The sequence below is a fragment of the Myotis davidii genome, unplaced genomic scaffold (assembly GCF_000327345.1).
Source record: "Myotis davidii unplaced genomic scaffold, ASM32734v1 scaffold88, whole genome shotgun sequence".
In the NCBI taxonomy this organism is placed as follows: domain Eukaryota; kingdom Metazoa; phylum Chordata; class Mammalia; order Chiroptera; family Vespertilionidae; genus Myotis; species Myotis davidii.
The window spans coordinates 1,562,740-1,573,004 of record NW_006300377.1 but is presented as its reverse complement, the minus strand read 5'-3'; the positions used below and the strand labels follow the sequence as shown (position 1 = coordinate 1,573,004).

The 10,265-nt window shown below is 46.9% G+C and overlaps 1 pseudogene; it reads right to left on the bottom strand.

Moving 5' to 3' along the window:
* Positions 1-1,997: 1,997 nt before the first annotated feature.
* On the bottom strand, positions 1,998-4,567 carry LOC107185215 (annotated as a pseudogene).
* Between the last annotated feature and the right edge of the window lie 5,698 nt (positions 4,568-10,265).

Below are 10,265 nucleotides of genomic sequence, written 5' to 3'. Positions count from 1 at the left end.
CGCCGCCCCACTCATATGTTGAAGTCCTAACCCTTAATACCTCAGAATTTAACCTTATTTAGAAATAGGATCATTGCAGATATAATTAAGATGAGGTCATACTGGAGTAGAGTGGGCCCCTAACCCAATATGACTGGTGTCCTTATAAAGAGGGAAATGAGGGGACATACACACACACATGCACATACACACACATGCATATACACACACACACACATACACACACACAGAATACCATGTGACTACCAAGGCAGAGATGGGGTGATGTGTCTACAAGCCAATGAACACCAAACGTTGCCAGCAAAACCACCAGAAACCACAGGTGCAACAGATTCTCCCTCACAGCTCTCAGAAGCAACCAACCCTGCCCACACCTTGATCTTGGACTAGTGGCCTCCAGAACTGTGAAATAACAAATTTCCGTTGCTTAACCACCTAGTTTTTGGTACTATGTTACAGTAGCCCTAGCAAACTAATACACCCTTTGACCCAGCAAGATGGGTTTATCCTACTTTATGTTTGCACAATTGCAAAGCGGTGAGTAGTCCGGGGTCTACACTGCACTGTTGTTTGCAATCGCTAAAGAGCAGACACAACCTGAATGTCCATCAGTCAAAAATGGCCTAAGCAATCCTTACAAAGGAATGATTTTCCGCGGAGTCTTTTTCAGTGACGAGGCCATGTAACGCACACTGATTGGAATTGTCTCAAAGGTTTATGACAAATTGAGAAAAGCAAGGTGCAGTTGGTTGTGTAGAGAGATTCGTCTGTATAGAAATAAAGAGCAACAAGGCAGAATCTATATGTGCAAATACTTGCTTGCAACAGCATGGATTCTATCGGGAAAGATACATAAGAAACGCTAACTGCCGTTGTTCCTGGAGAGCAGAATCATTTTAAGGACAGTGGAAAAAAAGATGTTGGCTCTGTTATAAACACACCTGTACTTCTTGAATATTTTACTAGTGCATTGTTAATGTATCACCTGTTCAAAAAAAAAAAAAAAACCTTATGTAGAACATGAAGATGTCTCTAGTACTTCAAAACCTACACTAGAAAGAGAAAATATAGTCATTTTAGCTTTTCATCTTTTGGAAATAACAGCTATTCATACTTGAAATGGGTTATTTGAAGAGATGATATCTTCTCTCTTACCTCCTTGTTTAGAAACAAAGCACAAAATTTGTTTTCAAAATAAATAGGTAAATCACAGAAATGGAGCATAAGATGCAAAAATTCTAAACTCCCAAGCATTGAAAGCAAGTATACCTCCTTTTCTAATTCATAGCGTGCAGTTAAATTTCAATCTATAATGATAATTTCAGCATACATTCAGTTCCCAAACCAAGCCTGATGAAATGTTTTTCATTTATTTGTCCATGAATCTTGATTTTTCCCTCACAAAATTACTTAAGGTCTATTAAACAGGCGGCACCATTTATGAAATAGGAAAGGGTCAAAAGTAGCCTTCAAAAATAGTAAATCTTATTAAATGTAAACTTTTAATACACTTGCTGGGGTCAGGCTGATCTAAATTTTCTCAAGATAAGCTTCATCTTACAAAAATGATGAAATTATTTTCGTATTCACCAAAGGGGCTGTAAGGTCACTCATTGCTGTGGAAACCATCGAAGTCCAAACACATTGAGAAATGAGCAACCTGGGCTCCCTGGGTATGGTTGGCTGTGCAAGCTGTGACCCGCACAACTCCAGGGGGTGCCATTCAGACCGTAATCCCCATGATGCGGTGCAGCCCCTGGACAGCTGCACAAGTCAACCCTGTGGCTACTGAGAAGGTGAAGGATCCACCGGAGGCTTTGGACATGGGAGGGGAGGCATCAGAGCTGAGGTCACATGGATTGGGAAACCAGAATCTAATGCATGCAGCCTCCCAGCTCTCTAGGTTGGCCTCTCTTTTGGGGGCTCTGGCAACAGAAATATCCTCTTTGTTCTCTGAGCTTCCTAACGTTGGTTTCCCTGAGGTTGGGGGAAAGGACCACATTCACTTTCGTGGCCCCTACCTAACTCAAAGTCCTCTTTAAACACTCAGCCAGATCAGACCACGGTCCTAACCTTTCCTCCTTCCCTAACGGAGGCACAAGGGGCGAGCTAGAGGGGGCTGAGCCCGAGTGACATTCAGGACTTCTGGCCTCCGGAACCAGCTCTACCACCGCCTCTCTGTGGGACTTTTGGCAAATCTTGAAGTCTCTCTGGACTCTGCCTTCCTGTTTGCAAAAGGAGATAATTATTGCCATTCTTTCTCTGCCTCTTGAAAAAACAGGTAAGAGAGAAAGACATGCAGTGATTTCACAAGGAATGGATAGGCATTCGAGCATTCCTATTAGGATCACTCAACGTGGAGAACTAATGGGCCGGGTCAAGAGGCCCTACTGAGAAGCTATAAAACCTTTGGTAAATCTCATGACCTTTTGAGCCTTAGCTTTACCATGTGCCAAACAGTAAAACTTGAACTAGACCAACCATTTGCTGACCTTTCATCACTAAAAATCTGTTTTACTATTTCCAAACCATTCCCACAGACCTCATATTTTGTAAGATTTCATCTCCTAAGGTGTACTTAGGTAATTATTATCTACTTACCAGTCATAATTACTAAGTAATTATTGTTACCATTATAAAGGATATTTTTGGTTGGGAGTGACAGAATTTATGAACTTCCAAAAAGTCTAGAACTGGGAGTAGTTTCAGGCAAGGCTTGACCCAGCAGCTGTTACCAAGGCCCTATGTTCTTTCAGTCCCTTGCCCCTGCCTCCTATGCTGTGTCACAAGGTGGCCTCCTGAAGCTGCTTCCCGGCACTACTTGCTTTTCTCATTTGTGATTGGCGAGAAACAGAGAACTTGCTTCCCAGTTAGTTCAAAGAAAAGACCCGGGAGGTGCCGTGGAAGGCTTCGAGGGTCCGGAAGTCCCTCCCTGTGGCGGGAGGCCGTCCTGCAGGCACTTCACGCAGCGCTGGCACGGGGCCTGGAACAGCTTTATGTAACTTCTCAGCCAGGTCATGAAGGACCGGACCACGACGTCCGGCATCTGGGGCAGCGGGTAGTAGAGCGGGCAGTGGTGGCACGGTCTGTCACCTTCTGGAACTCTTGGAGTTGGCTTTGGACCATACATCCAGCTTGCCATCTTCTGCGTGGACGTTTTCGTGGTCCCCCTTTACTATCGTTTGGTCAATGAACAGGCTCCGCATGGCGACAATCACGTCCAACACCTTGCCCAAGGTCACCAGGAGCCTCGCTGACGTTCCAATGGGTCTGGAGAACTGGAGGGACACTTCAGGAAACATCCCATTGATGCGGCTGATCACGTCCTCAACTACTGAGGCGGCAGGACGAGAGCGGTGGGCTGCACCTTCGGTCGGTGTTTTGCAGACGCTCCCGTCTGGGTAGCGGGACGTTTCAATGACTGTTAATGCAGAAGCCCAGATGCCAGACCTGCATGGCACTGCGCTTGTTGGGCCATGTGTGCGCTTGAAGGAGCTGCCTGCAGAGAGGAGATTGTCCTGCCCGGGATCCAGGCTCAACAGGCTGCTGTTTTGGAGAGGACGTTCTCAGGCGGCTGGCCTAGCAAATTGCTCAGACGTTCCAGCTACTTGAGGTCCCGGTTGACCAAGTGCCAGCTGTCCTGGAGGTGTGTGATGAAGGCCTTCTCCCCACCCTCCAGAGTCCCCTTGCTGCGCACGCCCTCCTCAGGCAGTCGAACACCCTGCTCACCCTGGAGCGCCCGCCTGGAGGGCACTGATGGCCTGGGAAAGGGCCTCCAGGTTCACCCCAACACTCAGTACGCCCGCCATGTCCCCGCCAGAGCCACAGTCCAGACCTCGGTTCTTGTCTCCTTGAAAGAAGGATTTCAATCAAGAGACAAAGGGTAGAAAAGCAAGCAAGAATTTACTGACCCCAGCAAAACACACTTAGGACAGGAAGGGATAGAAGAAGCAACAGGAGAGCTTGACTGGGCTGCTTTGCTCAAGGGGAAGTCTTCATTTATCCGTCCTTGGGTGTGGCTGGCCAATGGCACTAGTTGGATTTCTGCTACCTGTCTCCCTAAGTAGGGTGATTTAAGCTCTGTACCCTCTGGTTGGGGAGGAGAAGCACCACCCATTTACGCTTGAGTATTCTTGGTTTAGGGAAGATAGGATTTATTAGGTAGCTGCAAACTGCTGCTTAACTGTCTTAGTTTCCCTACTCCACTTGTCCTAGAATGTTCCTAACTTCTTTTACTGTCCTATAACAGATCTCTACCTGATTTGACTGAAAATTTTCAGTGGAAACAAAAGGTGGTACTTTCGTTTTAAAATCTTCACATACTCTCATTTTTGTTTCCTTTGTACCATAATTCAGTATTAATAAGATGGGCTTGCAGTTTAGTTTGCTTGTAGAGGCAAAATATTTTCTATCTGTTCTCAGGTACAGTTAAAAGATTAACACATATTAACATAGAATGCTTGAAAGATTTAGAAAACCGCATAAAAGCAACAACTTCACATATCCCCACTACCTTCTCATGCATTTTTTCAGCCTTTTAAAAAAAGCTATGCCAACATATAGCTCTATAAATGTATATATGCATCAACCGGGACTTAAAAGTAGGGCCATGGCCCATGGCCCATGTGACTAGGTTGGTTGGGCATCATCCCATGCACCAGAAGGATGCTAGTTCAATTCCTGTTCACAGGTTTGGTCAGGTGCGTGCTGCAGGCAACCAACCTGGGTTCCTCTTACATCGATGTTTCTCTCTCTCTCTCTCTCTCTCAAATCAACTTCTTTAAAAAATACATTTGAAAAAGAAGATGGGATGATACTATACACTGTACCATTTACTGTTTTTAGTTAACAACAGAATTCCAAGTGGGTATATAAGGAGTAATCACGTTCTTTTGGTGGCTCTGTATTTCTGTGTAAATAAGTGAGCATATCATTTATGTAACCACTGTCAAATATTACATTGATGGATGTTTACATTGGTTTTATTTTTTTAATATATTTTTATTGATTTCAGAGAGGAAGGGAGAGAGACTGATCAGAGAGAATCATCCATCAGCTACCTTCGGCATGTTCCCTAGTGGGGACTGAGCCAAAAACCCGGGCACGTGCCCTGACCAGGAATCGAACCATGACCACCTGATTCATAGGTCAATGCTCAACCACTGAGCACACTGGCTGGGCATGTTTACATTGTTTTTACTTAAAAATATTTTTTTTTGCAATTTTAAGCTATGCAACATGAATATTCTTGGTATATCTATGCGTCTATATTAGTATTTCTGTAAACATACATTTCTAGAAGTACACTTTCTGGGTTGAAAACTATGCACATTTAAATTTTTCATAGCTATGAGCTTAATATTCTCCAAAAAAACGTGTTATCAATGAACACCCTTAGCATGAATGTGCCAAATAACTCATTTCCTCACACCCTCCTGTGGTCGGCAGTGAGACAGACATGAGCAGAGCAAGGACGGTGCTCAGGTACAGAAGGTTCCCAGGGTGGAAAGCCCTGGGTGACTAGCAAAGAGCAATTACATGATGGGATCTCACCCTAGGGCAGTGACGGCAAACCTATGACACGCGTGTCAGAGGTGACACGCGAACTCATTTTTTGGGTTGATTTTTCTTTGTTAAATGGCATTTAAATATATAAAACAAATATCAAAAATATAAGTCTTTGTTTTACTATGGTTGCAAAGATCAAAAAATTTCTATATGTGACACGGCCCCAGAGTTAAGTTAGGGTTTTTCAAAATGCTGACACGCCGAGCTCAAAAGGTTCGCCATCACTGCCCTAGGGTGACCTTTTCTCCCCTAGCATATCCCTGGTCATGCAGTTTGGACCCCCTGACCTTTCCTCCCGAGAGATAACATTTAGGCCTCAGCTGTATTTCAGCTCTAGGCCCAGAAAAGCAATCAAACCAGACCAGCGACCCACGGCTGCCCTCAGGACCAGCTGAATAATGACTCCTGCCCGGCACCAACCATTCAGAGGAGACCTAGACCCTGAAAGGACACACATGGAAAGCTGCTGACTAGTCTCCCAAGATCGCTCCCTGGGGCCTCCCCTACACTCTCCACCTCCTCCTGGGAGCATGCCTTCGCCTTTTCCTTTCCCTTTCCCTTTCCCTTTCCCTTTCCCTTCCCCTTCCCCCTGCCCGCCTCAGGGGTAATGTTACCATTCCCTTCCTCACTCCCAAGCTCCTAGGGCCCTTCCTTTGCCCCTATAACTTCTTCCTAAGCTCATTTCTCCTACATAGTGTTTCTTCTACCTCTGTAATCTTATAAATAAATGTTCTCATAAAAAAAAAAAATGATGATGAAGAAAGAAAGGACCCAGAATTGAGGCTCAGATTGGCCTGACTGGGGTCATGTGCCTTTTTCCAACCAATGACTACAGCTGGGAAAATGCAATATTCTCATTTGCTTAAGCCAGTTAGGTCGAACCCTTAGAATGGGGTCATTTCTGACCAGATCACAAGGCTGGGAAATTCCCAGGACTATTAGGAAGGGGGAATCGGGCCAAGGGTGCTATAGACACAACCGGCAAGTTTCCTCTGGCATGTTTATTCGCCAGCGATTTCTCCAGAAGCCTGTCAGAACTTCTGACCAGCATGTGAGCTGCGTAGTAGTGACTTCCAGGATCTTGTGAGCTGGTCACAATGACAACCCCATCTGTGGGTGGCCACACTGCCCACATGCGCTGACTCAGCCGAGCAGGCAGCAAGCTCCTGACTGTGGTTAGCCCTGGCCTAGTTCATCCATGTCTGGCTTATTTTTTTAAATTGACTTCAGAGAGGAAGGAAGAGGGAGAGATAGAAACATCATTGATGAAAGAGAATCATCAATCGGCTGCCTCCTGCACGCCCCTACTGGGACTCTGCCCACAATCTGGGCATGTGCCCTTGACGGGAACTGAACCCGGGACCCTTCAGTCCACAGGCCGATGCTCCATCCACTAAGCCAAACCAGCTAGGGCTGTGTCCGGCTTTTAGCTCTCCACTCCCGACTTCACAGATGGCTCAGTTGGAGACTTATTTATAAGATTACAGGAGCTCCCGAGTTCTTAGGCCTGTGACTGCCCTTTTCATACACAACGAGACGTCCATGAGCTGGACTTGGAAAAGGGGACGCCACAGAGATGTCCACAGCAGAACATGCCTGGAACCACTCAGGCTCAGTCGTGCCTTGACTCACCAAGCTCCTGTGCCAGGTCCTGTCCCAGGGATGTGTCTTTAAGGAACCAGTCTGGTGGGGAGACGGTGGTGCCCAGACCATTACAGTTCAGATGGGAACACAGTGAGGAGGAAGAAGTAGGGCCCGAGGACAGGGGCAGGCCCCTCCCAGGCCAGAGGGCAAGAATGTCCACCCCAGCACATGGAGCAGCAGGGCCACCTCACCCCTAACCCACAGTCTCTTGGCCCTGGGAAGGCCAGGGCCTCTCTGGCAGCTCCCAGTGAATCACTGAGGTTGTGTCCAGTACAAATCAGGAAGGGTTCGACCTCAAGGCTGGGACCCAAGGCCTCTGCACACTCTCGGGGCTTCACAGCATTCCCTCTGAGCCTTTCTTGGCAGTGGCTCTGGAGGGGTTAAGGGGGAGGGGGGAGGAGGGGAGGGGAGCAGGGAGCAGACAGCCTTACCCTTTTGCCTTCCTTTAGATCCTACCTCTTCCTGGATCTTCCAAACCAGGTGGGATTCACAGTGAAGCCGAAGGGAAAACTTCACTGCAACCACACTCCCCAACAGACACCTGAGAGCTACCATTCCTTCTTGTTAGGCAGCGCCTTTCTCAGGTCGGACAGTCAGCACCAGCACTCGGAGCACCTGTGTGCCTCTGCTCCCATGTCCGTGGTGAGCAGGGCCAGGAATGCTTGGGTGGAGGAAGCCTGGCTGGTCCCATTCTCACCTTTGACTAAATTAACTTGCCAAGTGACCAGGGGCAAGTCCCTCTCCCTCTCTCAGTCTCCCCGGCGAATAAAACAGATTTTGGGCTTCCCCACCCTAACAGTGCAAAATGTGAGCATTCATAGTCCAGAGAAGAGGGAGCAGGGGGAGCTGAATTGAAATAGGGGAGGGGAGCAGGAGGGCCAGCTGGGCAGACCTGCACAGACAAAAAGTCCCCGAGTTTAGACTTTGGACACTATCTCCAAATGATTCTACTCGGTCATTTCTATGTACCAATGGAAATGAACAACGACATCTGGCCCTATACTACCTGCAAGGCCCATGAAATTATATTTTTAAATAAACTTTTAAATTTTGGAATTAATTGTAGATTTACACAGAGGCTGCAGAGTCAGTACACACTGTTCCCAAAAACTTCTCTTTCAGTTTCCGTTTCCCCTATGTCACCTCACATCATGGTGCCACATCGTCAAAACTAGAAATAGGCCTGGCCGGTGTGGCTCAGTGGTTGAACATCGACCTATGAACCAGGAGGTCACAGTTAGATTCCTGGTCAGGGCACATGCCCGGGTTGCAGGTAGAGGGCGTGCAGGAGGCAGCCGATCAATGATTCTCTCTCATCATTGATGTGTCTGTCTCTCCCTCTCCCTTCCTCTCTAAAATCAATTAAAAAATAGATAAACTAGAAATAAAAACAGCATTGGTACATCCTTGTCAACTAAAGTCCAGAGGGGATTTGAGTTGAACCGGCTTTCCCATCAATGCTCTCTCTGTTCCAGGACCCAACCCAGGAAACCATATTGCTTCCGGTCGGCTTGTCTCCCAGCCTCTGGCCTGTGATTTCTGTCTCTCCGTGCTTTTCACGCCTGTTTCAGTTTTGAGAGTCCTGGTCAAGTATTTTCTAGAATGTCCTTCAACTGGGGTTTGTCTGATGTTTTCCTCTGGGGTTACGGGTTTGGGGGAAGAAGAGCAGGGAAGGGAAGTGCCCTCCTTATCACATAATGTTGGGGTCACATGATATCCATCTAACTTACTGCTGCTGCTGTTAACCTTGGTGGTCTGGTCAAGGTGGTGTCTGTCAGCTCTCTCCACTGTAAAGTGACTATGAGACCAGGGGCTAATTACTGGTAAGCGGGGGGAGGGAGAATCTACACAGACTATTTGTGAGATCTGTCTCTTCTCCTGGCCCAGTTTGTTCTTTAGTCAATCACTTATTTCTACCGGTACGGACTCACAGATACGTATTTTAGGCTAATCCTCTGCTGTTTGTTTTATTGCTCTCACTGTTGTTGCTTTGGCCATTGGGAGCTTTTGGCTCCTGGGTCCCTCTGACACTCCCCCATCTTTTTGGGTTTTGAGCACTTCCCAACTCTGGTACCACAGACCTTCCTGGCTCACCTGTCCCCTGCCCCTGCCCTGGAATCAGCCATTTCTCCGAGGAGGGAAGATATTTAAAAACAAATCCACCACCCTGACTGGTTTGGCTCAGTGGATAGAGCGTCGGCCTGCAGACTGAAGGGTCCCAGGTTCAATTCCAGTCAAGGGCATGTAACTTTGTTGCGGGCACATCCCCAGTAGGGGGTGTGCAGGAGGCAACTGATCAATGTTTCTAACTCTCTATCCCTCTCCCTTCTCTCTGTAAAAAATCAATAAAATATATATTTTTAAAAAACACAAATCCACCAATTACCTTGTCAATAGTCCAGATATATTGCATTGCAGTTGAATGTGTGATGAAAAGACTCAATTTGTTCAACTGCAGTTTAAAACATAAACCTTGATTTTTGTATCTCTATTGCCACAAGCCTTTTTTTTTTAAATCCCACCCAAGGGTGTTTACATTGATTTGAGAGAGAGAAGGAAATATAGATCAGTTTTCCCCCTACCCAATGCATCCTGACTGGGAGTTGAACCCACAACCTTTTGGTGTACAGGACGATGTTTCATCCAACTGAACCACCAGGCCAGATCGTACACACTGTTCCCAAATACTTCTCTCTCAGTTTCAATTTCCCCTCATGTTACCTCACACCACGGTGCCACATCATCAAAACTAGAAATAGGCCTGGCCAGTGTGGTTCAGTGGTTGAGCGTCGCCCTATGAACCAGGAGGTCACAGTTAGAGTCCCAGTCAAGGCACATGTCTGTGACCAGTCTTTTATAAATACACCAGGAGCCTCAAAACCTGAGCGGAACCTGCCCTTCCCCCATTCTCAGGCCTTGTTGAATTTAACCTCTGCAGTCACTCTGCCAAGGGCTGGGAGCAGCCTGCCTACCCTTCCCACAGAGGTGACCTAGTTCCTTCATCCACCACAGTCTGAGCTGCCCCGTGTAGCTACCAAAGGCCAAGGTAATTC